The 26,796-nt window shown below is 33.6% G+C and overlaps 1 protein-coding gene across 4 annotated transcripts in view; it reads right to left on the bottom strand.

The window, feature by feature from the left end:
• Positions 1 to 26,796, bottom strand: part of Gdap2 (ganglioside induced differentiation associated protein 2) — a 213,550-nt gene that overhangs the window by 134,733 nt on the left and 52,021 nt on the right. The gene's annotated exons all lie outside the window — the stretch shown is intronic.

Below are 26,796 nucleotides of genomic sequence, written 5' to 3'. Positions count from 1 at the left end.
AGAGGCATCCCTGAAGCAAACAATGAAAATATTATGGAAACTCTTAAAAAGATATCAAAAATCATAAATTACGGAGATACCTCGATACCTTTACAATCTGAAATCAATAAAATGTACAGACTAGGACCAAAACTGTCCGATAAAAATCCCAGATCTGTAATAGTGTCGTTCAATAGTATTAAATCTCGAGATGACTTCCTACTCAAAATCAAAGACTATAAAAAATCCTCTACCTCCAGTTCAAGCAAACTCAATACAGCAGATCTAGGGCTATCTCAAGAATCAAAACGGATTTACGTGTCAGATCATCTAACTCAAAAAGGAAAATTCTTACTCTCCCAAACTAAAAAATTCGCCAGAGAAAATAACTATAAATACTCTTGGTCATCTTTGGGGCGCATTCTGCTAAGACATACGGATACATCTAAAATTATTACGATTAAAAACATCACTGATCTTGATCGAGAAAAACGCCAACAACTATGACAGATGATAAAAAGTACCTCAACATTTACTGCACTGCTAAACAAAAATAATCCGGATAATATCATATTCATCGCAAGTTTTCTCATGAGTTATTTCTTTGTCTTTATAAATAATAATGTTTTAATTGAAAATAATGCATTCCTACTCTTTTTAGGAGCTCTTTCATGTAGCAACATTATCAGTGTGAAAATTGTTTATATCAGTATTCACTATTTTTATTATACTTTACCTCCTTTGACTGTATCTCACGTTTCGTTAGCTCTCTCTAAAAAAAAATTATATATCTCCATAAATAATACTTTCACTACAAGTTTTTATTTGAATATTACCGCTATATACTTTTCACACACCCTAAGCATAATACCCAATTTTTATCAAAATAATTCATTCTTACTTTCATTAGTAGCTTTCCCTAGTAACATCAAAATTACTATAAAAATTGCGAATCTTACTATTAAAAATTCTAACCATACTCTTCCTCTAAGCAACAAAAACCACGCTGTTTTAGTATTCTTTAAAATATCTGTTTACTGGGTAAATATTATTCTTCCTTCATGTTCTCGTGGGAATCAGAGTAGTAATATCTTATTTACTCACTATATGATGCTCTTATTTTCTTCAATAATCTTTTTATTTTGGCTAACTTTTATTATATTCACTTGTATTTACAGAATTTACATTAACTACAAATGCTCGAGCTCTGTCAAAATAATGTTTTTGTATTTCTCAAAAACCTTTACTACTGTTTTATTTACATATTTTATTCGCACATTTTTAATCATACTTTTGCATTTTTCTCATGTTACTAAATTTAATTATTGTCCTTTATCACACCTAACAATTACAATCAGAAGCATTATACACTATAGTATGCACTTTACAGTTAAAATATATTTTAAGTGGGAATACTATGTATCAACATTATCATTCATGTTATATAATGTTCTCTCATTATCTCATAATAATGCACTTTCTCTATTCCCTCTCTCTGTTCTTCAAGCAAACCCATATGTACGTATCACAAGCAGCGAGAGTCTTTGTAAGATTATGTTCCCAACAAATCTGTGTAAATCTGGAAAAAATCTTAATTTACATAAATATGTCCTAGTATTGGTTCTTCTTTGCATTTTTCGCATGTTATGGTATTTAATTATTGTTTTTTGGCATTTTTTTTCGCATCAACTCCTCTACAGAATCAGCACATACTTTGCATTTGGCCATTTTATTGATTTTATTGTTTTCATATTTTTTGTATTTGCAGCCTTCATGACAGATATCTACATAATCATCAACTGCTTAGATTGCTCTATACGAAACATACCAACACCAGCATCTTTTATAACATCTTTTACATCTAATATAATTAGTGGATTCAACTTTCAGCTCGAAGTAAAATACGCATCATACTCGAATAATCAGAACTCGCATTCTACTATACAATATATTAATAAAACACCGATTAACAACACAGTCATTTACACTTTCGTTTTTAACTTTTTGTTTGCAGACTTTTCGCAAAAGAACTACGGGTTCACCACCACACATCATAGTAAATTTAATCATAATTATGTTTCAGTTACCTTCGGATAATTACAATGATTCTGTAATTAGCATTAATATGAATATAATTCGAGATCTGGAGAATTTAAACAACTATAACTGGGACTCATATAGTCTAAAAATCATACACCAGAATATTAGAAGCATATCAAATCTAGATGACTTTACAATTTTTCTTGATCAATTTAATTCATCTTTCGATGTTATAATATTAACCGAATGCTGGTTAAATAAATACTACACCGTAAAATCAATCCACAATTACTCTGAATATCACACCACAAACAACCTCAACAAATCCAGTGGAATTGTTATCTACATCAAGGACGGAATTAAAGCTCATGTAGAGGAAATTACTTTAGCACAATCAAACTGTATGAAAATAGTATTGAATAATAACATATGCATATTTGCCATTTACAGATCTCCTTCCTTCATCAATATTGACCCCTTCCTTTCTTCATTGCAAGAAATTTTAAACAATGCGAAAAAATTTGAACAGCAAATTATAATGGGAGATTTAAACATTAACACTATCCCTGACTACCACCGTCAATCAATCGATTATCTATGTCTACTCGCGGAAAATGGTTTCACACAGACTATTAACAGCTTTACTCGTGAACAGGGCTCGAGTAAATCCTGTCTTGATCACATCAATGTAAAAAATATTAACTTTATTGACACTTTTGTTATACACTCAACTATTTCAGACCACTATACAACATCTCTTTGTCTTAAAAACAAGCCTCCCACTTCTTCGAAAATTAAATACGTTGCTAAAACTAATTTCAACAAGTTAATTGAGGACTTGAGCGCAGAAAACTGGCTAAATGTTCTAGATAAATCAGATACTGACTTAGCAATGAAAGAATTTATTATCAAACTACACGAGTATATATCAAAACACACAAGTAATATAACCGTTTCTAATAAACAAATTAAATTCACACCATGGATCACCCTGGGGCTAGTTAAATCGATTCACAGAAGAAATCATCTTCATGAAAAGGCAAAAATATATCCTGAGAATTTGGTTTTACAATGTTATTATAAAAAATATAGGAATTTGTGTAAGAAATTAATTACATCGGCGAAAGAAAATTATTATAAAAAACTCATTTACGAAAACAACTGCAATCCAAAACGTTTTTGGGATACCTTTCGCAACATAACCAAATCCAAAATCAATAAATCTTCGGAAATAAAATCGCTATACATTAACACATCAAACTCTGAAGTCCCCAAAGATATGGCAAACTTTGCAAACAGTTACTTTTCATCTGTGGGTGACACACTTGCGAAAAAAATTCTCGATAAGTGTAAGAAATCAGAAACCGCTCTCGCCAATTTAACTATCCCTAGGATCGGTCACAGAATAGACTCAATCACAACTTCAACTAACGAAGTCATGAAGATAATTGACGACCTTAAATCATCAAAAGCATGTGGTCCCGATAAGATTTCATCAAATCTTCTAAAAATCATTAAAGTATACATAGCCATACCGATTGCGTTCATTGCGAATCTAAGCTTTAATTCAGGGAAATTCCCTAACCATTTAAAACAGTCAATCGTCATTTTACTGCATAAAAGTGGGGACAAATCACTGATACATAATTACCGGCCTGTTTCCTTGCTCAACTCTGTCTCTAAAATTATGGAGAAAATTGTAAAGAACCGTCTCATCCTTTATCTCGAAAATAACAACATCCTTTCTAGTAGACAATTCGGCTTTCGCAAAGGTTTAAGCACTGAAAACGCCATCGCTAATTTGACAAAAATCATCTCTAATAATCTAGATAAAGGTAGTAAATGCATTGCACTTTTTTTAGATCTAGCTAAAGCGTTCGACACTATCTCGCACAAAATTCTGCTGAATAAACTACAGCGAATTGGGATACAGGGTCAAATTTTCAAGTGGTTTGTTAGTTACCTAGAAAACAGGAGCCAAAGAGTGGATATTAACGGTACTCTAAGTGATCCAGCCAATATTAATTATGGCGTACCGCAAGGAAGTACACTAGGTCCCTTATTGTTTAATGTTTATATAAATGACTTATGTAATACTTCATTTGCAGACCACATTATTACATTTGCTGACGATACAGTACTTTTATTCGAAGGCAAAACCTGGAATGAGTCTTGCATTAAAGCTGAATTTGGCATAAACAAAGTTAAACAGTGGCTAGATAGTAATCTCCTCACTCTAAACTCGGATAAAACGAAATTTATCTGCTTCAGTTCAACTCAAGCGGGTCAACCACAAGAAATTATTAACATTAGAATACACCATTGTTACGACACTATTACATGTAAATGCAATACCTTAGAATGTGTGGACAATATAAGATACCTAGGAATTATCATTGATAAATTTCTGAGATGGGACAAACACATAGCCTTTACTTCCACAAAGGTCAGGAAACTTACACATCTGTTTATAGCAATAAGAAATATTCTATGTCTAAATGATTTGAAACGAATTTACTTTGCAATGTGCAATTCCATACTAGACTATGCTTCATTAGGTTGGGGAGGTTGTGCCAAAACCATACTCGATCCCTTAGCTAAATCCCAGAAATCGCTTATAAGAGTCATACTGAAAAAACCTTTCAGGTACCCCAGCGATTCATTGTTCGCAGAGTTTCGTGTTCTTGATGTAAGACAATTATACATAAGGAAAATCATTTTACATACTCAAAAACAGAGGCACTACTTAGCTTCCGTAAACCACTGTCATAATACAAGACATGCAAAAAAAAACCCAACAGTTCCGCCCACCACTTCCTCATCTTTAGCACAGAGACAATTCTCTTACTTAGGCCCTAAACTGCTCAATCTCATACCTGATGCATGGAAGGCAAAGAGTACTAATATTCTGCGTATGCAGGTAAACAATTGGCTTCTGGACTTGGGGAGAGTTGAATGCGAGAATATGCTAAAAAACAGTAATTAAATTGTAAATTTTGTTTTCTTTACATTCTTCTTTACATTTTAACTTATATTGGTATTATATTAGCATTACAGGAACTGTATTTTTACATAAAGAAAGTTCGAAAATTGTTCAATTCTTCGTGATATTTTTCCTTAAAGGAAAAGTTCCTTCTTTACTTTCATTTTTTATTTTTTGTTATTTTTCATTTCCTTGTTTTATATATTAATATTTCTTTAGTTTAATATATCAGCTAAACAATAGTAAAAAAAAAAAAAAAAATGAATATACATTTGTATTACCTTACCAACAGAATTTCTTCAATTCAGTTTCATTTTCAAATTCATTTTCTTGTTTTTATCTATTAATTCAGCTTATGTTATGTTAATTCAGTTATTATGTCAGCTAAATAATAGTAAAATATGTCGTGATATAACTGGAAGCATTCTAGAATACGAATATACATATGTATTTTTTTTTTAACAACAGAATAGTCAACACTATAATGTACCATATATTACATGTAAAAACTTATCATATTGGAATGTCCTAAAACGGGCAATCGCCTAGTTGGACATTTTAAGTTCATTAATTGTATTATGTAATATTTACAAACAAACAAACAATAAATAAACTTAAGATTAATAAATAAATAAATAAAATATCCCGCGATCTGTTTGCGCGCTTATCCCCCCTTACACGCGTCAGTATTTTGCATCAGTATTTATTTACCGATAAGTATAGCGGCCGTCAATTTGTGTATGCCATTACACGTATGTTGACGTCAGTATTGTTGCGAGAATCCCGCACAAGACGCTTTTAATGTAATGGATACAAAAATAAAAGCCCGTGTTGCTGTTATTTTGGCGCTCGGTACAAAGAAATGAGTGAAGCTTAAACGATGGGTGAAGGACTGGCTTCTCAAAAAAGAAAAAATTCATTTGAATTTAATAGTATTAATATTATTTTGACAGATACATACGCGTCAGAACGCGCATCAGTTTCCTCACCACTTTTCGGCTAAGCCCCACTACAGATAGGCCGATCCAAACATCTAGATGCACATCAATAACGTATACTGACTGTATGCATCAAAGAACACTTGTCTTACGAATTCGAAGCCACTAGCGGTGTGCCTCAGGGTTCACACTTAGGACCAATATTATTTATTTTGTTTATAAACGATGTCACTTCTATTTTCTCTGATGTTCACATATTATTATTTGCTGATGATATGAAAATATTTAAAATCATTAAAAATATCAATGACTGTTTGTACCTACAATCCAATTTCAAAAAATTTGCAGAGTGGTGTTCCATTAACAAACTTACACTCAATATTAAAAAATGTCAAATTATGAGTTTTTTCAGAATAAAAAACCCCATCAAATATAGTTATACACTGAACAACCACATTTTACTATCTGTACCTGAAATTAGGGACCTCGGTATAATCTTTGATAGTAAATTATCATTTAATAATCACATAAATGTCATTACTAGTAAAGCAATGAAAATGTTGGGCTTCATTACTAGAATATCTAAAGATTTCAAAAATATCCATACATTAAAATTACTTTATACAACTCTAGTCAGAAGTCAATTAGAATATAATTCGTCTATATGGAACCCTTCCTACAAAAACCATGCAAACTCCATTGATAGGCCAGTGCAATTAGCGCCAAAAAGGGGGTCGCGATCGAAGTAATTCCGGTAGTCCCATTTTTTTTATATGTTATATAAACTGATCCCCTGATGTAAAATCTGAGTTTCCGACCTTGGCACACCTGTGCTCGCGCCGCCATTTTGAAAAAACTGGCCGAAATCGGGCCAAAATCTAGTTTTTCCAAAATATCTCATTTCCAATGCAAATTTTGGCAAAAGTTTTTTAACAAGTATAATAGAACATAAAATAACCTACAACTTTTGTGAAAACAAATTTCTACTATCTCTAATAGGTACCGAGGTAGAAAGTCGTAAAGGTGCGTATATTTTTGAAAAAACAAGTTTTTTGCGCGACTAGGTTTGGTTTTTTATAAATACCTCGTTTCCAGTGGAATTTCATGAAAATTTTATTGATACCAATTATGTAGAACATAAAATTTCAAAACAAGCTGTTGATTTAAAATTTAAAATTTTTGTCAGGAATTTGGTCTGACATGACCATCGAACAAGCTCTGATGAGATCGATGAAAACATCTGGAGGTTTGACCCAAGGACGGGGAATCACAGACAGTTCCATCCTTCGTTGGACTGCTGGATTTGTTTATCTGCATAACATTTGTGAGGGTATCGAATCATTATCGAGCAGTGGCACAATCGGAGATAGCAAAGTCACTTGTCACATGGCTTAAAAGATGGGGAAATTAGCTATGTCTAAAGTTATCAACCAGAACATTGGAAACCTACACTTAAAACGTAATGATGCGATAGTTTCTCTTGTGGCGGTGACCAGCAGTGTCAAAAATCAGGGTGTGACTATGGCAATAGATCCATTAATGCTATTCCATCGTATGTGTATTGCCAAAAAGTCTGAAAGTGAACATAAAGAATATTTTCAATATGAACTCTCTCCTGTACCATTGTCTTTTTTCTCAGAGGAAGGCATGCGCAAAGGAACAAAGTCTATATTTTATTCATCATTCAACCCTCTACCAAATAATACAGAACTGGGAAGCAGTAAAATACACGTAATTGATGGAGGATATTTACTGCACAAAGTTGTATGGGGTCGTGCTTAACCCTTTTCAGTAATTTTCCAGCAATATGTCAGGTATGTACAAAATCATTATGGATCCAATGCAGTAGTGGTATTCGATGGATACCCAGATTCTATGGAAAATAAAAGCACTAAAGGGGTGGAAAGAGCACGGCGTGCCAGAGTTACAACTTCTGCTGAAGTTTTGTTTTTTGAAAGCATGCACCCACAAGTGACACAGGAAAAGTTTCTGGGAAATGAGAAGAACAAGTCTCGTTTTATTTCCCTACTCAGAACCTCATTTGCACGATCCCACATAACGACAGTACAAGCTGAAGAGGATGCTGACGTTCTCATAGTGAACACAGCAAATTTGTTGTCATCTCAACATGATGTAGTCATAATCGTTGGTCAGGATATTGATCTGCTGGTACTCCTCACAGCTCTCTCACCTCCCAACGTATAAAACCAAAAAGTTGGAAAAGGTAAACCACCTAACGCGTTGTACTCGAACAAATGTTTTAAACACATTGAAAAAGTTGAAAACATTTTATTCCTTCATGCCATAAGTGGTTGCGATACAACTGGAGCTCCGTTCGGTCAAGGCAAACACAAATTTTGTAATATTTTTCTCAAGAACCACTCAGTGAATGAACTTGTTCGTGTATTTCAAGACCCAAAAGCAAATACAGAAACAATCACTTTGGCTGCCGAACAACTATTTGCACTTTTGTATGGCGGCAACGAGAAATCAAATTTGGAAAATTTAAGGTACATCATTTTTGTCAAAGGAGTAAAAAAGAACAAATTCAATTTATCCAGGCTACCACCCACCAAAGATGCAGTCCAGCAACACGCTTCAAGAACATACTTGCAAGTGCAGACTTGGCTTGGTCACGATAAAGATCCGACTGAATGGGGGTGGAAAAAGGATGCTGTTGGGTTACTTACTCCAGTAACAATGTTGAAGGAAGCTGCACCTCAGGCCTTGCTGAACTTCATATCATGTCAATGCAAAAAAGGTTGCACTGGAAAGTGCACCTGCAGAATGTCGGGTTTGAAATGTTCCCTACTCTGCATTCATTGCAATGGCAACTCCTGCGAGAATGCTGTAGAAAACTTTGTTGATGACGATGACGAGGAATATGACGACCCAGTCACCACAAATTTGGGTGATAAGACAGATGAAAAAGCTATTCAGGGCCAGAAGTAAGAAACTATAGTCAAGGGCTCGTACTTCTGTCTAAACTGATCTACCATTAATTTTATTTTTTGTTATGCTGATAACTTAACTAATAAAGAAAAGAATGTCAATAAATGTTAATTTTCGGAAAATACCATTTTTTTATCTTTTTTGTGTACCTTATCATCTTAATTGTATTAATAATCTTAAATGTATGTTGTGATTACGTTGATAGGCATGTCAGACCAAGCTGCGAGCACAAATTTAGTGGCTTGGCCTATTTTAGTGGTCTTCCCATTGGGAATGTATGGCGACCGATATGCTGAAATAGTCTATCTACTATATTTTTAGCTAGGTCTGACACAGGCATGACGATTGTTGTCAACGTATATGTTCTTAGAACAATAATTGTTAAAGAAAAATAAAATCAAGGAATGCCAAGTTTAAAACACCTAACCTCTGTTTCAATTTTTGGCCTGGTTTTGGTGGATTAGAGTTTGGATACGTAATAGAGATAAAAAATATAAATTATATACCTATTTCTTTAACGAAATTTTATTTTCTACAAAATTATTATCAATAAATTTTTCACAAAATTGTACTGGAAACGAGGTATTTATAAAAAACCAAACCTAGTCGCGCAAAAAACTTGTTTTTTCAAAAATATGCGCACATTTACGACTTTCTACCTCGGTACCTATTAGAGATAGTAGAAGTTTGTTCTCACAAAAGTTGTAGGTTATTTTATGTTCTATTATACTTGTTAAAAAACTTTTGCCATAATTTGCATTGGAAATGAGATATTTGGGAAAAACTAGATTTTGGCCCGATTTCGGCCAGTTTTTTCAAAATGGCGGCGCGAGCACAGGTGTGCCAAGGTCGGAAACTCAGATTTTACATCAGGGGATCAGTTTATATAACATATAAAAAAATTGGGACTACCGGAATTACTTCGATCGCGAATCGCTAATTGCACTGGCCTATGAAAGAATCCAACATAAATTTCTCAGAACAATTAACTACAAATTAGGAATTCCCTCTGACGACATTGATTACGATTCATTATTACAATTAATGCATCTCTTATCGTTAAAACATAGAAGAATACTTAATGATCTAATTTTTTTATTTAAAATAATCAATCACCGGTTTGACTCCCCTGAATTAACTTCGTTGATACACTACCATGTTCCCTGTAGACCAACTAGACTCAAGTCACCTTATTATTGCAACAATACTGGAACTAACGCAGAACAAAATTCAATAATCCATCGCTTGCACAGATTAGGCAATGAATATTCCAACATCGATCACGCTGATTGTCTATTATCATATAAAAGATGCATAAAACAAAAATTGTCGAATAATACCATACCATCATAATGTTTATGTACTTCAGATTAAAAACTACTAGTATTCGATAGGTAGAAGCTGATATCAGTGCATTATATATCATAGTCATCATAGGTAGGTAATATGTAAAACTTTATCGGACTGTCAAGCAGTGTCGCACATTATTATTATACACGTGATTCTCCCATTTATTACTTTTGCTTACTTTTCATATTATAAAATAGTATTTATTTTATTCTTTTCATTTTCTAATAGTATGTATATACCTTTCTAATTTTTATTTTATTTTATTTTTTACAAACTCTTATTGCCTTTCAGACATTTTATAAGCACTTCATTCTTGCTTATACTACTTTATTGTATATTATTACATATAATTTCTTACTTTGACTTAATACTATACTACAGATTGCTACTTATATTTTATTTATATCTCTTTTTTTCATACTTTTAACCTTACTACTATTTACTGATTAAACCATTATACTTAGATTTATATTGTTGCATTCCTTATGTTGCTGTACTATTCTCTGTAATTTAGTATGTGAATGGCACATGTTGTGCCGTATATGTGAAAATAAATAAAATAATGTTGTCAGTATTTGCCATTACTCGCGTCAGTATAATAATAGAATAAGCGTGTAATAGTAAAGGGGTGTTATAGCATATTTTGTATAAGATTTATAAAAATAATAATATAAGAATTTGACCGACAGCTAAATATTTTTTTTCATAAACCTTATACCTAAGAATTAGAAAATGGTAAAAGTCAAATCGGTACAACTGTCCCCGGTCTCCCCTACTCATTTTTCTATGTGCAGCCCTCATACTTTTTTTCTTCCCTGAACTTCCTCCCCATCCTTTCCCTAAAAAGATCCTCCACACAGCATTTCCAAAGATGGTCCTGAGAGAATATTATATTTTTCCTCATTTCAAAAATAAATAAAAGGTAGGTACTTCTTAAATTTAACAATGTTTCTAGCGAGGTATATTTCAGCCTCACAAAGTTTCAAAATTGATTGGACTGTTGGAGTCCCACTTCGGACTATGGGACGTGGTGTGGCGTCACGTAAAGAAACAATAATAATATTAGTTCTACGAATTAACATCAACAAAGCAATAATAAGGCGCATTAGCTCGGTATTGACGTTTTACGTACCTGTATCTGCTGGGGTACTGAGAACTTTTGAAGACATGGCTAAGCGGAACTTGAAACGTAAACAAGTTTGGCTACTATTCTAACATAATATATATATTGCTTAGTTCGTGGTCGGATTCTCAAATAGATAGCTACGAAAACCTTTCGATGCCAAATTTATGTTTGGAAAATGTGCGAAATATAGCCTAATTTGATTAATTCACTGAGCGTATATACTCGTAACTACTCGAGCGTTTTGCATTTCGTCTTTCTGTAAAATTGTTTGTTATGTTTCGGTTCCGTTTAAAGATGGTGGTCGTTATCGAGTATGTTTTTTTTTAAGTGTGGTTGATCGTCGATTCGTCGAGTTTATGAAATAAGTAGGTAGATATTAAAGTACCTACTTACAATTTTTTTTTTTAGAATAAAAGAAAATTAGAAACATTGGAAACAGAATTTGAAACGAAGTCTGCTGTTCACAGAACTACTAGTCAATTAATTTGAGTAATCAATGGTGAAACCGATCCGGTAAAAAACTAATTGATTGAAATGTTAAAAATAACAAGAATTTATCAATTAATTGTAAACGGCTATGAGGTTTCTTTCAGTGTGTCATCTCTGGGATTTTTTTATAGAAAGGATGAAGGCGTACATTGTACAGTACATGTACAATATGTAGATACGTCCTAAAGCGAATAATGCTATCTTAAAAGATTTAACGAAATATGATCTATTCATAACACACACGGATAAAAACCAAGACTCTGTGTCAGGTTCACTAACTTATAACCCAGTTAACAATGATGGGCAATCATCGATTGATCGATGTGTGAAATATACCCCGTTACCGCATCGTTCACTAATTGATGAAGAAATTACGATGAGGAACCGACAGTGAATATAACTAGAAGATGGTCGAGAGCAGAGAGTTTGGAGCAGGAATAAGAAGTAAGTATTTATATTGTAGATATGTAATATATCAGCGAAAAAGAAGTGCAAAAACTAACTTTTCAGCCAACTGAAGGGGGTTTTCATGCCATCAATATCTCACAAAGTGGGAGCCATAACTTCACCCTACTCGTTTATAATTCAGGAGAACCTTGCTCCCAGTCAGCGAGCGGATTGTACCGTACTGGTTTATATCTGCTGGATGCAACTGAATTATATTACGTTAAGTTTACTACCAAATTTAGGACACGGCAAAAGATTTGTGGGATGCCGTTCTACAGATTACACATAAGTTATACAATAATACACATCTACATAAACTGGCAACGCCGCATCGCTGGAAGAGGTCGCGTGGATAAACTGGTTAGCTTATGTAAATGTTGAGTGTCCACTTGTCCATAGCCAATACCGGAGAAAACCGAAAACAACATCAATGCAATTAAAGGCTAGTGGGTACGTTTTTTAGCAGGTATTAATTTGCGTTGGATTTAGCTATGACGCAAGTGCTCACCGTTGAGTCGTCCACTCCAGAAAGACAGTGGGCGCAGTAAAGGCTATTGGTACATGGGTTATGTACTAAGCCTGTCTCACTAGGCAATCCTTTGTTGAGAACAGGCGCAGTTAACAACACTTACAAACAAAACAAAAGTCATTTTAAAATGAAATACTTAATACAAAATATTTCATTTTCATATATTTAAGATGACTCGATAAAGTGATTTTGCAACTAAAGAAAGACTCGACTCGAAGAATCAAAGAAGAAATAAAAGTCAATCAACATCGTACCATATTGGTAGTACTTATGTACGAGTACTGTGTACCTACTTAAAAAACATATAGGTATAAATGATTAACATTAAGTTCATATAATTATATTTAAATTGGTTCCACGACAACTCAGGACAGTGGCATTTAAACACAGTTTTAAAAAGTGATTTAAAGTCAATAAAAGTGATGAAAAATGGCCTTTAAACCAAACCTAACGTAAACCATAACCTATTTATTCATCATTTTTCATGACTATCACTTTTCAAGTGTGGTGAATAAGGAATTCCAGTCAAATTAAAAATATATATTTATGAAAGTTTACCTTTTAACTTAAATAAGAGGTACGCGTGACGTCATACGTACCTCGCTTTGTCAGTTAACCGTTTAAGGTCAATCCCAAGCGGGCCGGTATGAAATCACCAAATCCCAATTTAAATATTTAACAAGATTTCCAAAACCTATGAATTCTTTTGAAATAATTTAAATATCACAGTGGTAACCCATGTGCGAGTCTACTCAGCTTAACTCGGCACAAAATTGTCCGCATTCCAATGCAAGCGGCCGACCGACCCGTGAGGTAGCGGTATAAGACATGTAAAAACCCGCCGACCAATCACAAAGCATTTGTCTCTTACGGTTTGAATCTTTTTTAAATTTCGATTTATTAATTCTGCGTAGGTATATGAAATAAACTTATATATTCAGAACAGCGTTTGTTGATCTTTAAGAATGTATGTTTTTAAGCAATAATATTTTACACTCAAATTCCTTACTGCCACTATTCTGAGTTTATCATTTATATTTCATATTTTAAATTTCAATTTATTCTGTTTTTTAAACTCAGTAATCATTATGTTATTTAACTCCAATCAAAACGAATTTATTAACAAATGAGAATTTTAATGATTACACCGATCGGATGTACTGTGATTTATCGAATTAAAGTTGGACCAGGGATCAGCTGCTTTTGAGATAGGCAACGCCAAAGTTTGTAATTAATTATCAGTTTTGTATTTATTTTTTTATTATTTTATTTATTATTTTAAGTTTGTTATCATTTTTCTGCTTTGTATGGTTTAGTATTTATTTAATTCTATCATTTAGAATAAGTATTATTATGCCTTGAGTTTTTCGTAGGTACCTAATTCAAATACTGATCAAATTTTAACTAATAAACTATAAAAGTAAAATACTAAAATACAAATACTTAAGAAATCGATTTTCAAATGAGTTGTTTAGTTTTGTTATGATAATAAACTTTTTATACTTAGCATTAAATTATCTGTATTTTGAAATATATTATAATTATGAAAGCGTATAAATAACGGTTTAAAAAAAGGTTTAATTTTTATCTGCTTTGACTGGTGACCCAAGATTGGTGTCCAATTTATTTTTAGTAAAACTTTGGTACGTTTATAAAAATGGCCAGGGGAAGAACAATATCTTTGGTCAAAGGAGATTTAAGAGATTTTGCCTTTTGGATCTATTATCACATGGTCTAAGACATTTGAGTGATTATTTAAAAAAAACTATAGATATATTTTATTATATTAACAACAAATTATTATAAGCAGTAATTAGTAATAATAATTATTATTTTTTAATGATAAACTAATGTTTATAAGACAAGGTTTTTTATGAATAGCACGAAGGATAACAAATTATATTTGACAAGTCAAACTATTTCACCAACAAATTAGAATATAATATGTCTCGACGCCATCTAGTGAGAAATTTAGCACTAACAAAGCCTTTCATACAAAAATAAAGTTGGTTGTTTACAGGCGAAAAAATATAATAAGCAGTAATTGTTCATTGAAGTACTAGTACATATAGAATTGTTTGGCGTGCAGTGGTACAGAGCGTTTGACCGGACATCAGAAGGCGCGGGTTTAATTCCCGTAGGCGGCATTTATTTTTAATCGGGAGATATTTTCAATTCGTATGGATATTTCAGGCTACTAATTATTGCTAATAATAATTTGTTTTCCTTTGTGCTATGCATAAAAAACTTTGTCTTATAGACATTAGCTTATCATTAAAAAGATAATATTACATTAAAACCAAACCAGTCCTAGCGAGAGCTAGTACGGATGTTGGTCCTCTTCCTTCTCACGCGTTGTTTAAAAACGAAAAAGACAGATAATAAAGATAATAAAACTATGGTGTTATGTACGATCTCTAGCTGGGACTTATATATATTGTGCCCGGCTTCAGAGAAGTTTTAACATCGCTTATCTCTATTTAACGATAAATTTATAGTTTTAAATATTTGTTTTTATAAAACGCACCACATAAATAATTAGGTCTAATTTGTTTCAATCAGGAAATAGGTTGCGATGACTTAGAAATTCCTGACAGAAAAGCTACGCAAATTTCATGCAAGAGAGATCATCGTTTGAGGGTTTTTGCCTCATCAGCACATAGGCGTGTTTTATTCACAATCAGAACTTTTATACTCGCTCATACAATCATACAATGGATGCTAGTTCGCAAAAATCGCACCACACAGGGCGGAAATGTAGCTGTTAGTCTTAACAAAAGACTGCGCACTCGTAGCTAAAAGTCTGGCAATATTTCGTAGCTAAAATACAGGTAATCGCGGTGCGTACCTGACGGCACAAAGCATCGAGTACTGAGCAACGAGCACTGGGAATAATACTAGTAATAATAAGATACTTTAAGAAGTATTCCATTAAACTGCATAACTGCATTCCACCTACTTTGAAACAACCTGCTGATAATTCACCAACACACAAACTAAAAAAAAAAACAGATCACTGAATGGATAAAAATAATGATACACAATTTTACCAAAACCTGCTCACCCCAAACCAAACATGACACAACTTAATTAGGACGTATATTATATTTTTAGTTCTACTAAATAGTTTAATTATCATTATTATTGATATTACATACTTATAAATATAAAGGAAAAATGAAACAGAACACGACTAAAAGAATAAAAAAGATATCACGGTCACAACTAGGAATCGAACCCAGCATCTCTTGTCTTACCGGGACAGGCGTATTAACCACTCGACCATTAGGACATCTTTATAAAACCCGCGTCACAATTTGGTAGGAGGTTTTGGAAACGCCTTCCCGGGAACCACTTATTGAATAACCAACACCTCTACCATACGTTTGGTGATTTAGCAGGGGGCCCCGGGTTGATCAGAACGGAAGAGGCTGATTTGGGGAAACCCTTTGACATCTCCGACTGGTCTCTTGATCCATCGCTTTGCGACGCAGTGGGAGGGATATATTCATATTTCCGTCACTCCTGGACACACTGATTCCCAGATTCCTACCCAACCTTCATACTTTTTACCTATCCAGAACTTCCTCACCTTCATTTCCTCTTAAAAACACCCTCCACACAGCTCCCAAAAGATGACATAAGTCCAGGGGATATTATTTTCCCAAGGGCCTCCTGTGTGGGGTTAATGTATAAAATAACACTACATAAAACTTGCGAACACCTCAGCACAGGTTTTCCTAGTGAAGTGTTTACAAAACACTAAGACTAACCCATACAGATATTGGTTATTAATATGTTTTGTATAACTAATACTTATTGTGTAAACTGTGTATGTAAGAGAATAGAAATGAATAAATAAGGTACAGACATGACTTTGGCCTCTCGAGCGACTCTGAGCCGCCGGTAGGTAGCAGGGAATCACGAATAAAAAATGCTTTCGGATATGGGTCTGTCTGTGATTCTTACTCTGGTTTAATAAACTTAGATTTATTTTGAATGTATGTGTCATTTTCAAAATTGCAACTGATATGTCAAGAATTCAGACAAGCGATAAAGAACCTACCTATAATACAATATTTTTTTACACAAAAATATTTTAATTCTATATTTGAAATGTGTACCTATTTATCTTGTTTAAATATTTTAGGGTTAATCTTCACAACTAAAATCAGATTTCGGTTTTTCAGGGTCTTTGATTTTTTATTTTTATTTATTTTTATTTATTTTTTTAAATTTTTTATATATTCAATAATATTGTTATTGGGTTTATAAAAACAGTTTATTTTTAAACAAGTTCTGCTGTGTAATTATTATTATGCGTGACTGGCTGTTTCGCCTTCTGAAGGCATTATCAAATCTTTGATTTTTAAGAAAGCGTTATTTTATTTTTACAAGAGTTCCAACTGTTCACAACCGTCAGGAGAAGAATAAACAAGTGCATCAATCTAATATTGGAGGTTTAAAAATACAAATAATTGCAGCGTTATGATTTACAATATTCGTACCGTTTTGTGCATTGCACTGCACATACACCAGAAAGTGTTATCATTGTTATTTCTATTATTAATTATGTAGTGGAACAGATAACGTCTGAACAGACCGTTGACAAGGTCCTAGACTGATTAAGGAAATATTATACAGGGTGTCCGGGGGGTAAAATGCGCTAACTTCGGGAGGTGATCCTACATGATGGTAAAAGTAGACAAGATAAATTACTTTCTTCAAATTCCAATGTTTATTTTTCTATACAAAAATTTGTTTCCATATAAGAATATTTAATTTCCAATACAAACAATTCTGAAATTTTAACCTAAAAACTATCTTAAAACATTGGAATTTCGAAAAAAGTTATTTTTTCTTATCACCTCTGAAGTAAGCACAACCCCGGACATTCTGTATAATAATATACCACGATAACGATTCCCCACTAGTTTTGTTCAATAACTATTCGAATTCAACATTATCCTCTAAAGTACTTATTTTCGTTAAGAATACAACAATTTTTATTCAATGTTATTATCAAAACATTTGAAAAGCGGGTACAAATTTAGAAACACGGGCAGTAGGGTGGAGTGACGTTGTATGGGACTTTTTTTTTTAAAGATGCCAGTACTGTAATAGCAAAAAAAAGTTGCCTTTATATAACACCTCTTTCGTCTAAAAAAATCAACTCGATCGAAACGTTCCTTTATTCAACAACCAGCACATTTATATTTAGAAAAAAATTGTATGAAAAAAGTCGCTGAAAACTCTGCCAAGCATTATAAACAAGCGATATTCATAGCAAAAATACAATTTTATTAGGGGTTTTATAGCTAATAAGGTGCATAACACATGTGAAAATAAAAATAAAATTACCATAGTTTCAAGGCGGGGTCTATTTTTGGTTTTTTGAAGAGGATTATTGATTTTTTATTGTTTTTTTCGTGTTTTTGAGAAACTAGTTTTTTTATTTAATAAAATACTTTAACAAAGAGAATTTTTTTAAACATTATCGAAGTTTTATAATATTTATCGTATTTTGAAATGAAATTTGGTGTGAAATTCGGGCATTATATGCCTAGATTTTACTGTCGCCCGAATGAATCCATCTCTTGGTTCAGGCCCAACTGTAGACAACGATGCCTGGGTAACTAATTTGATGCACCTCTCGACTGCTTGAGTGTGGCAGGGAAATCTGGGAAATTCAGTACTGTCCTTTTCTTCACCGAAATTATTTATCATTTTAACTAGGTCATCATTACTGATTTCGGATAGTATCGGTGGCGGTGTAACTTCGCATTCCTGCCAGTTGATAATATCGTAATATTTACTTGCTGAAAAGTTTATTGTTGGAATAATAAAGTCTCTAACAACAGATGGACTCGGACATCTATCTCGCGCCTTTAATATTCGTCTCAAACCCAATTCTCTTACAAAAAGGTTGTCATCCATTATCATGGATAGTAGCAGATTTTCCGGGTGGCAAAAATAGGCGTTTCTTTGAATTACTGGATTAATTATATCTCGTAGATCGGTGCTCAATATCGGGTGAGTTTTATTATAGTAAAAACATGTAATGCCCCATCTTTACACGACGGCTGCCTCTTTATCTCAAACCATGTCGGAGCATATGCTTTAACAACATATTCAGCAAGAATTTTTAGGTTCACTGAAGGGTTAGTTGTTCCTATATATAATCGAAGTATTGAGTTTGCTGTCGTCAACCAGCGTGAGTGACAAATACTACCTGGATGACGGTTTGCTAAATTTGGTGGGCAGTGACCTGTTGTAACTGCAAAACATATTTCGTACAAGTATTTTTGGTCCGTGCTCAAATTTTTCAATTCCTCTGCGTTGAGTTTGTGCATCACAAAGTGTATTGGTGAATAATTTATAACGGTGTTTTCAGAGCTGCTTGAAAGAAGTTTTCCAATAGGTTCTGAAAACCCTTTAGGTCCTGTTGTAGCACCATCTAAGTGTTGAAACAAGTGGCGAAGGGGAAGTTCGTTTGCATGCAGCTGACAGATAAACCATTGTAACGGATGACCTAATTCCAATTCCATGAATCTAATAGTTCCATTTCTTTTGCCTGTATTGATAGCAGTCCCATCACATCCAATCGCTGATAAATCATTCAAATTAAAACCGTTCACTTTTAAATGGTGTAACATGCTGTTTGCGATGTTTTTGCCAGTTCCTGATGATGGTGTAACATGTCCAACATATTGAGACCCCGGCTCAGATAAAATGGAATAATGTTCTTCTGAAATCTTGTAATGTAGCACTTGCAACAGCTGATGCCGACCTGTCTGACAAACCATACTGATCGCAGATTCTGGCCAAAGTGGGGAGTTTTAACATCATACGGGAATTTTCTGGAGGTTGCGAAGAATGTGAAGAAAATGATTGGTTTTCATCAAAAAGGGGTTGACGTGGTTTTGTCGCTGATGCTGTAGATGAGCTGACCTTCGAAGCAAGTTCAGATAAACGAGCTTGCATCCTCATTTTCCGATGTAATTTTTTTGTTGTGTCGGTGTCTATTGCTCCCAGCATCATTTTTCTCGAGGATCTTTGGTCTTCAAGGAATGCTTGTTCTTTGGTGGGTACCTTGCGCGTCTTTTCGCAGGAACACATATTAAGATTGTTACATTTGCATGAAGCAATATCGAAAAGTTTATTCATTTTGATTTTATAAGAATTTAACTTAACATAATAATGCACACTTTTTTTTGGCCAATTTTTAAGTTTTAAGTATTCGTTATAATGATCTTGGATCAGTTTCATCACTCGGGTTGTGTGAAACAATGGGAATAGAAGCGCGCTTCCAAATTCCTTCAACAATTGCAGATATAACACTTTTTATTTCGAATACTGACGGTTTTTTTGTAGAGTTAAGATTACGCTCATATCGTAAGAACAAATAATGTTTAATCACTTCTGAGACAGTAGGTAACACTTGAGAGTTCATTTCAGTTGGTGCCCCGAATATTGGACATAAAATTTTGCTTCTCGTGTAATTTGCATTCATTTTCACAACAATTATATGTGTTAAAATTTAATCGGACAAGGATTCTAACACGTCTACGGTCAGCGGTAGCCGAAACGAAACTAGATGCAAGTCGCATCTAGTTTCTGCGACGAAACAATAGGAGCGAAATTATCCCCCCCACCTCCACAGCGCTCACAAACTCACTAGTTTAAGAGCAATTTATACAGTGTTTTTTTTTTTATAAAACATGTAATGTTCAATAAGGTAAATGCAATTGAAAGTAATGGATATTATTTTATATTTTTGAGACTGTACTCAGATTTTGGGAAAAAAAGGCTAAATTTACGTTTTTTACGTTACGAAATCGCTAGGTTGTTGAATGAAGACATAAGTTTAGATTTTTTTAAGTATTTTTACGAGAATATGAATGACATGAAGCATCTTTTGGCAGCTATTACAATACCGAGATTTGATTTTTGCAATGTCACTCCACCCTAACGGGCAGTCGTAATGCCTGACAATGGTGCGTATACACAAGCGAACCACCGCAAGCGGGCGGTTTGTTCCTTTCCCATGATTAGTGGTACAGCTCGTGCATCGGCTCGCAAGTGTGTACGCAGCATAACACTTCCACAAAATACAATACATAAGTTTTACTGTTGAGCGCAAACAAATCAATTGAAACTATACCATTGTTGTTTCTTAATCGCGGTCAGTCCATTATTCGATTTTACTATTTAGAATCGAGGAATAATTTAAAACTTTTTATATTCTTTTGAAAAACGTTAATTGCCTAAAAAATTTCGTACACGTGGCAGATATATTATTATGTCCTATTAAGTAGATAACAATTTCTGTTAAAAATTCAATGTTAAGTGCTGACAAGGACGAATTTCAGCTGCCTACGTAAAATCAATTTTTATTATGTATTTTGAGCAAAATGAACATTAGGAATTAGGAACCACTCTATTCCACCTCCAACTTGGACATTCAATTAGTCTATGTATTTTAAGGCGATGCACCATGTTGGGAAACATATGTAATTGGTAAGCTAACAATAATATGTAGATGGCGATAAGGTTTAAATTCCAACATAACACCAGCAACCTGTTTTGATTTATGCAAGAAAAAAACATCGCCAAAAAGTGTGCTTTATTTTATTTAGCGACGTTCATATTTAAATATTTTGCGATGATTTTCCAAGCATTTACAATGTTGCCACATTACAATAAAACCATAACTGAAAAGGAGTTTGTAAGAAAGAGATTTCGAACTTGAGCAGTTCATATAGGCCTGATACTTTGCTTTTTTCTGGGCTTATAAAAAGACTTGTTAAAAAAAAATGCTCGACTGTTTCAACGGCCAAGATGTGTTGTATCCGCAGTGTTTAATTTAAGCATCTGAAGTATTGTTAAGCGATCATATCAGATTTTTAAACAAGAAACACATGATTTTACATTACTTCGTAGAGATTCGCCTTAAGTCAGAGGTAGGGAACATTTTTGTCCTCAATTATTAACATTAAAAAATAAAATAAACATCAAGTGGAAGTCTGGCCCCGACTGAGACGATGCGTTACGTCTTAATCTGGCACTAAACATTTATTAAAAAAATTATTTGTAGTTTTGTCCATTTGTCTAGGGGGCGGTAGCCTTCCCTGCCCCCCACTTGTGTCTAAACTGCTTTCTATTCACGTATGTGCATTGTGCATACTTGTTAGCTATGTTATACCTTTCTCTGGGTTTTGTAATAATGTCTTAAAAATGTATCTGAAACACCGTGAAAGAAAAATATTGTATACATAAGTACCTGTTTGCTATGTTATACTTTTCTGTGGGTTTTGTAATAATGTCTTAAAATGCATCTGAAACACCGTGAAAGAAAACTATTCTATACATAAGTACCTGTTAGCTATGTTATACTTTTATCTGGGTTTTGTAATAATGTCTTAAAATGCATCTGAAACACAGTTAAAGAAAACTATTCTATACATAAGTACCTGTTTGCTATGTTATACTTTTCTCTGGGTTTTGTAATAATGTCTTAAAATGCATCTGAAACACCGTGAGAGAAAACTATTCTATACATAAGTACGTGTTAGCTATGTTATAATTTTCTCTGGGTTTTGTAATAATGTCTTAAAATGCATCTGAAACACCGCGAGAGAAAACTATTCTATACATAAGTACCTGTTTGCTATGTTATACTTTTCTCTGGGTTTTGTAATAATGTCTTAAAATGCATCTGAAACACCGTGAGAGAAAACTATTCTATACATAAGTACGTGTTAGCTATGTTATACTTTTCTCTGGGTTTTGTAATAATGTCTTAAAATGCATCTGAAACACCGCGAGAGAAAACTATTCTATACATAAGTACTAGTTTGCTATGTTATACTTTTCTCTGGGTTTTGTAATAATGCCTTAAAATGTATCTGAAACACCGTGAAAGAAAACTATTGTATACATAAGTACCTGTTTGCTATGTTATACTTTTCTCTGGGTTTTGTAATAATGTCTTAAAATGCATCTGAAACACCGTGAAAGAAAACTATTCTATACATAAGTACCTGTTAGCTATGTTATACTTTTCTCTGGGTTTTGTAATGCACCCGAAACACCGTGAAAGAAAACTATTTTATATGTAAGTACCTGTTTGCTATGCTATACTTTTCTCTGGGTTTTGTAATAATGCCTTAAAATGTATCTGAAACACCGTGAAAGAAAACTATTTTATATATAAGTACCTGTTTGCTATGTTATACTTTTCTCTGGGTTTTGTAATGCACCCGAAACACCGTGAAAGAAAACTATTCTCGAGTTCAAAAGTATTTTTTAAATTTAAAGCTGGCCTCGCCGAAAGTGCTCGCGGTAAAGTACTAACACCGCTGCCTTAACTAATAATAATTTTTGATGTAATTTTTTGTTTTGTAAATTTGACATCAAATCTTTATCGATTCAACTGATCGACCGCTAAGTTGAAATATGACAAAAGAAAAACCTCGGTACTTAACAATGCCTGAAAGAAAACAACTAATAATATATTTTTCACAACATGTATTTAAGATTCTCATGGCCAATGTTGTTTGACTTTGAGGTATTGAACCGTGATTTACCTACTCCTACTCCGTAGTCCCCCCTCCTTTTGAGTCAACGTTTTCGTACAGTATTGTAATGACCTTCATATAGGCAAATTGATGGTCTCAATACCCCAAAAACAGAAGCAATATATTGCAATTTTTTTTATGAAAAAAAATGAAATGTTCAGAAAAACGCACATTCGTTAAGGATAATTTTATTTTTTATTTTTTTAAAGACAAACATTCTTGAAACAAGACAAAACTTGATTGATTTTGTCACTGGAAACCTTATACATTTTCCAAACTACCCGTTTAAAGGCGAAGCACTACGTAGCAGTGCAAAATCATGTGTTTTTGGTTTGAAAATTTGGTGGCCTAGAAATGTTTCAGATGCTTTAAATAAATACCGCGATTATAATACATCTTGGCCTTTGAAATAATCGAGTATTTTTACATAAGTCTTTTTGTAAGCCCAGAAAAAAATAATTTATAAGGCCTATGAAAACTGCTTTAAAGTTCAAAATTTCCTACTTACGAACCCATTTTCGGTTATGATTTTATTGTATAATGTGGCAAATTAAGTTATTTATAAAATGATCGGAAAACATTTAAATATTTATGCCTGAACATCCACAAAATAAAATAAAAGACAATTTTTGGCCATGTTTTTTTCTCGCATATCAAATCAGCTGGATGGTGTTAAGCGGGAATTTAAGCCTTATCGTCATCTACGTAAGGAGTGTTATTGATGGCGGCTCGATTCAAAATATTACACGGCGTAGTGCATCGCCTTATAGTTTCATTTGTAGTATTGTAAGCAGACTAAAAAATGATGTGTAGAGCCATTTATCAGAGCTGGCACCTTTGATGGCGAAAAGGCACTTAGGAAATAGTCTGCAGTTATTTAATACTTAGTAGGTTGTAGCTTTGCATTATGAAAACTTATTGTACTGGAACTCGAGTGGCTAGTTTCTACGTAGAGCTAATTATTTATAATGTATGTGACTGATTGCGGACAGTTTTTCAGCGGGAAACAAAGTGCATGCCGATTGCCGTAGCGAAACGGATATAATAATAATAACGTTTGTTTAATTCGGCTGAACAGGGCGGTGAGTGCAATACTGTGCCTAGTATATAGTGCCTTACAAGAGCATACATACTATAAATGAATTACAAGATGTAAAACTTAATGTACGATATAAAATACATGTAAATTATAACAAAATTAACACTTTTATTACAGCGGCTTGGGGGAAATTCTTCATCAATGATGTAAGGTCGCACCCTGCCACTGGGCGACGGCCTGGACGAGAGTTTTTTCCGATTAGTGCTGACTCGTCTCGGCTACTCCGTGACTCATCCAAACAGTGGACCCATGCACCCTTCCCTCTGCGAACATCTGCGAGGAACTGAATCGCCAAGGGAGGCTGAACAACGCCCTGTATGCTTGGTTATACTGTACTCGGAGTGAGACGAATGACGAATGTCACGACGCCTTGTGTGTACCTCGTCCATAGTTCGTTAGTGTATAAGCTCATGCAGTACATCTGGTATAATTGCTTCTTCACCGGAGGACTGCACCTGTTGGATCTCCTGGCGAGCATGGAGGCTCGCACGCTCAGTACTCTTTGGCGTTCTATGTCAATTTCATCGTAGACATATGGACGGAATGATAGCAGGACCATTCTTCAGGAGGAGCGATGATTTTTTAGCGTTGTAGAAATGAAATGAAAAAAGTATAGGTAATCGTCCGTTTGGTGAAATTACCCCCCAAGGGCGCTTTGCACACTTCCGTCCACATATTCATAATAACTAGGGCTAGACGAATTAAATAAAAAAAACCTGTTCTCTATCATAGGATATCGCGGGTGGAGAAAGGGTTTAGCCTTGTGGTATAAACTGGGAATATTTTTTTGCAGCTTATCTTCGATGCACATTGTTCTCATCCATATTATCATACATACGTTGTGGATATAGCCATATCTCTATATTTGGATTAATTATTTAAAATTATGATTTTCTTATATCAAATGCATTTAATAAAAGAAAATAAACAAACAATCAAATAATTTAAGAAGATGAAAATTTGCACGGTAACTAGAGAGTTACTAGAGAGTTAACCACCTCAGAGGGGCGATTTCGGTTCTAAGGGATAATGAATTGTCGTTAACCTTAAAATTAACGATTTTTTCGTTAACTAGGAGCGATTGCGGTTCTACTTAAAGATAAGGAATTGACTTTAACCTTAAAATTAACGACTTTGTCGTCTACTGAGAGCGATCGCGGCTCTACTTAAGGATAAGGAATTGACGATAACCTTAAAATAACGACTGTTTCGTTAAATAGGGACGATTCCGGTTCTATTAAGGATAAGGAAATGTCCTTAATATTAACCGGTTCTCTCGGATTACAGCGAAAAAGTCGTTAATTTTAAAGACCTGGAATCACCTCATTCACTTTATAATATGACTTTCCGAAGCAATGATTTTTTAATCAGTTGATGCGGTAGTTAAATCCAAGCTTTAGGGTTTGATGACCGAAAGCGCTGCAGGTTAATGATATAGCAACTATGTATCATACGATGTTGAAGAACTCATTTAAAATGTTATGCTCCAAAAGCGAGAACTTCTGCTTATCAGAACGCGCCAATCAATACAGCGATTCTTTGATCGATGATAATTCAAACTCCACAGGGAAATTTGTTCGGTTCAGGCTTTGTCAGGCCTCAGCCACATTTTGTCTAAAGGTTGGAATATTTCTGCTTTGCAATAAAATCCAAATAAATGGAATATTTCTGAACGTATCCGAAAAAAATCTGTTTTCAAAAGGAGATTAATTACAGCTCTCATATTTTATTATTTTAAATATGAAAAATTTTAATGCAAACCTAAAAAAATAGAATGGCTCACTTTTAAAAAAAAATTATTGATAACTAAAAAAAAATTAAAATACATTTATTTTATTATATAAATGTTTTATAAACGTTACTGCAACTTCACTTGAATTTATAAAAATAATTAATAAAAATATCACGAAGTCTAATTTTTTTTCAATTGCGATCGGACTTTTGGTATCTTAAATGTGCACATTTTAATTTTCTGTGGTTAATTTCTGAATTTGAATATAGATCTTTTTTTTTAAATTTATATCTAACACCGTTTAGATCATATTTCTAACTACAAAAGTAATGAAGGTACAACGATTTCAAAAAGGGAACAAATTAACCTGAAGGGTTAACAAACAGCTATTATCACTGTAGAGTGAATTTGTTCGCTTTTCGGAACAGCTAATATGGACGCATAGAATTCGTTGTCTCCCTTACTTAATAGTCAGAAATATTAACTAAACGGTGTTAGAAAGAGAAAACACCAATCTCTATTTTCAAATTTAGAAGTTAACCACACGATAAT

The sequence above is a fragment of the Hesperophylax consimilis genome, chromosome 6, assembly GCF_061612785.1.
Source record: "Hesperophylax consimilis isolate HC1 chromosome 6, BYU_Hcon_1.0, whole genome shotgun sequence".
Taxonomy (NCBI): domain Eukaryota; kingdom Metazoa; phylum Arthropoda; class Insecta; order Trichoptera; family Limnephilidae; genus Hesperophylax; species Hesperophylax consimilis.
This window is presented reverse-complemented; position numbering and strand designations above follow the sequence as displayed.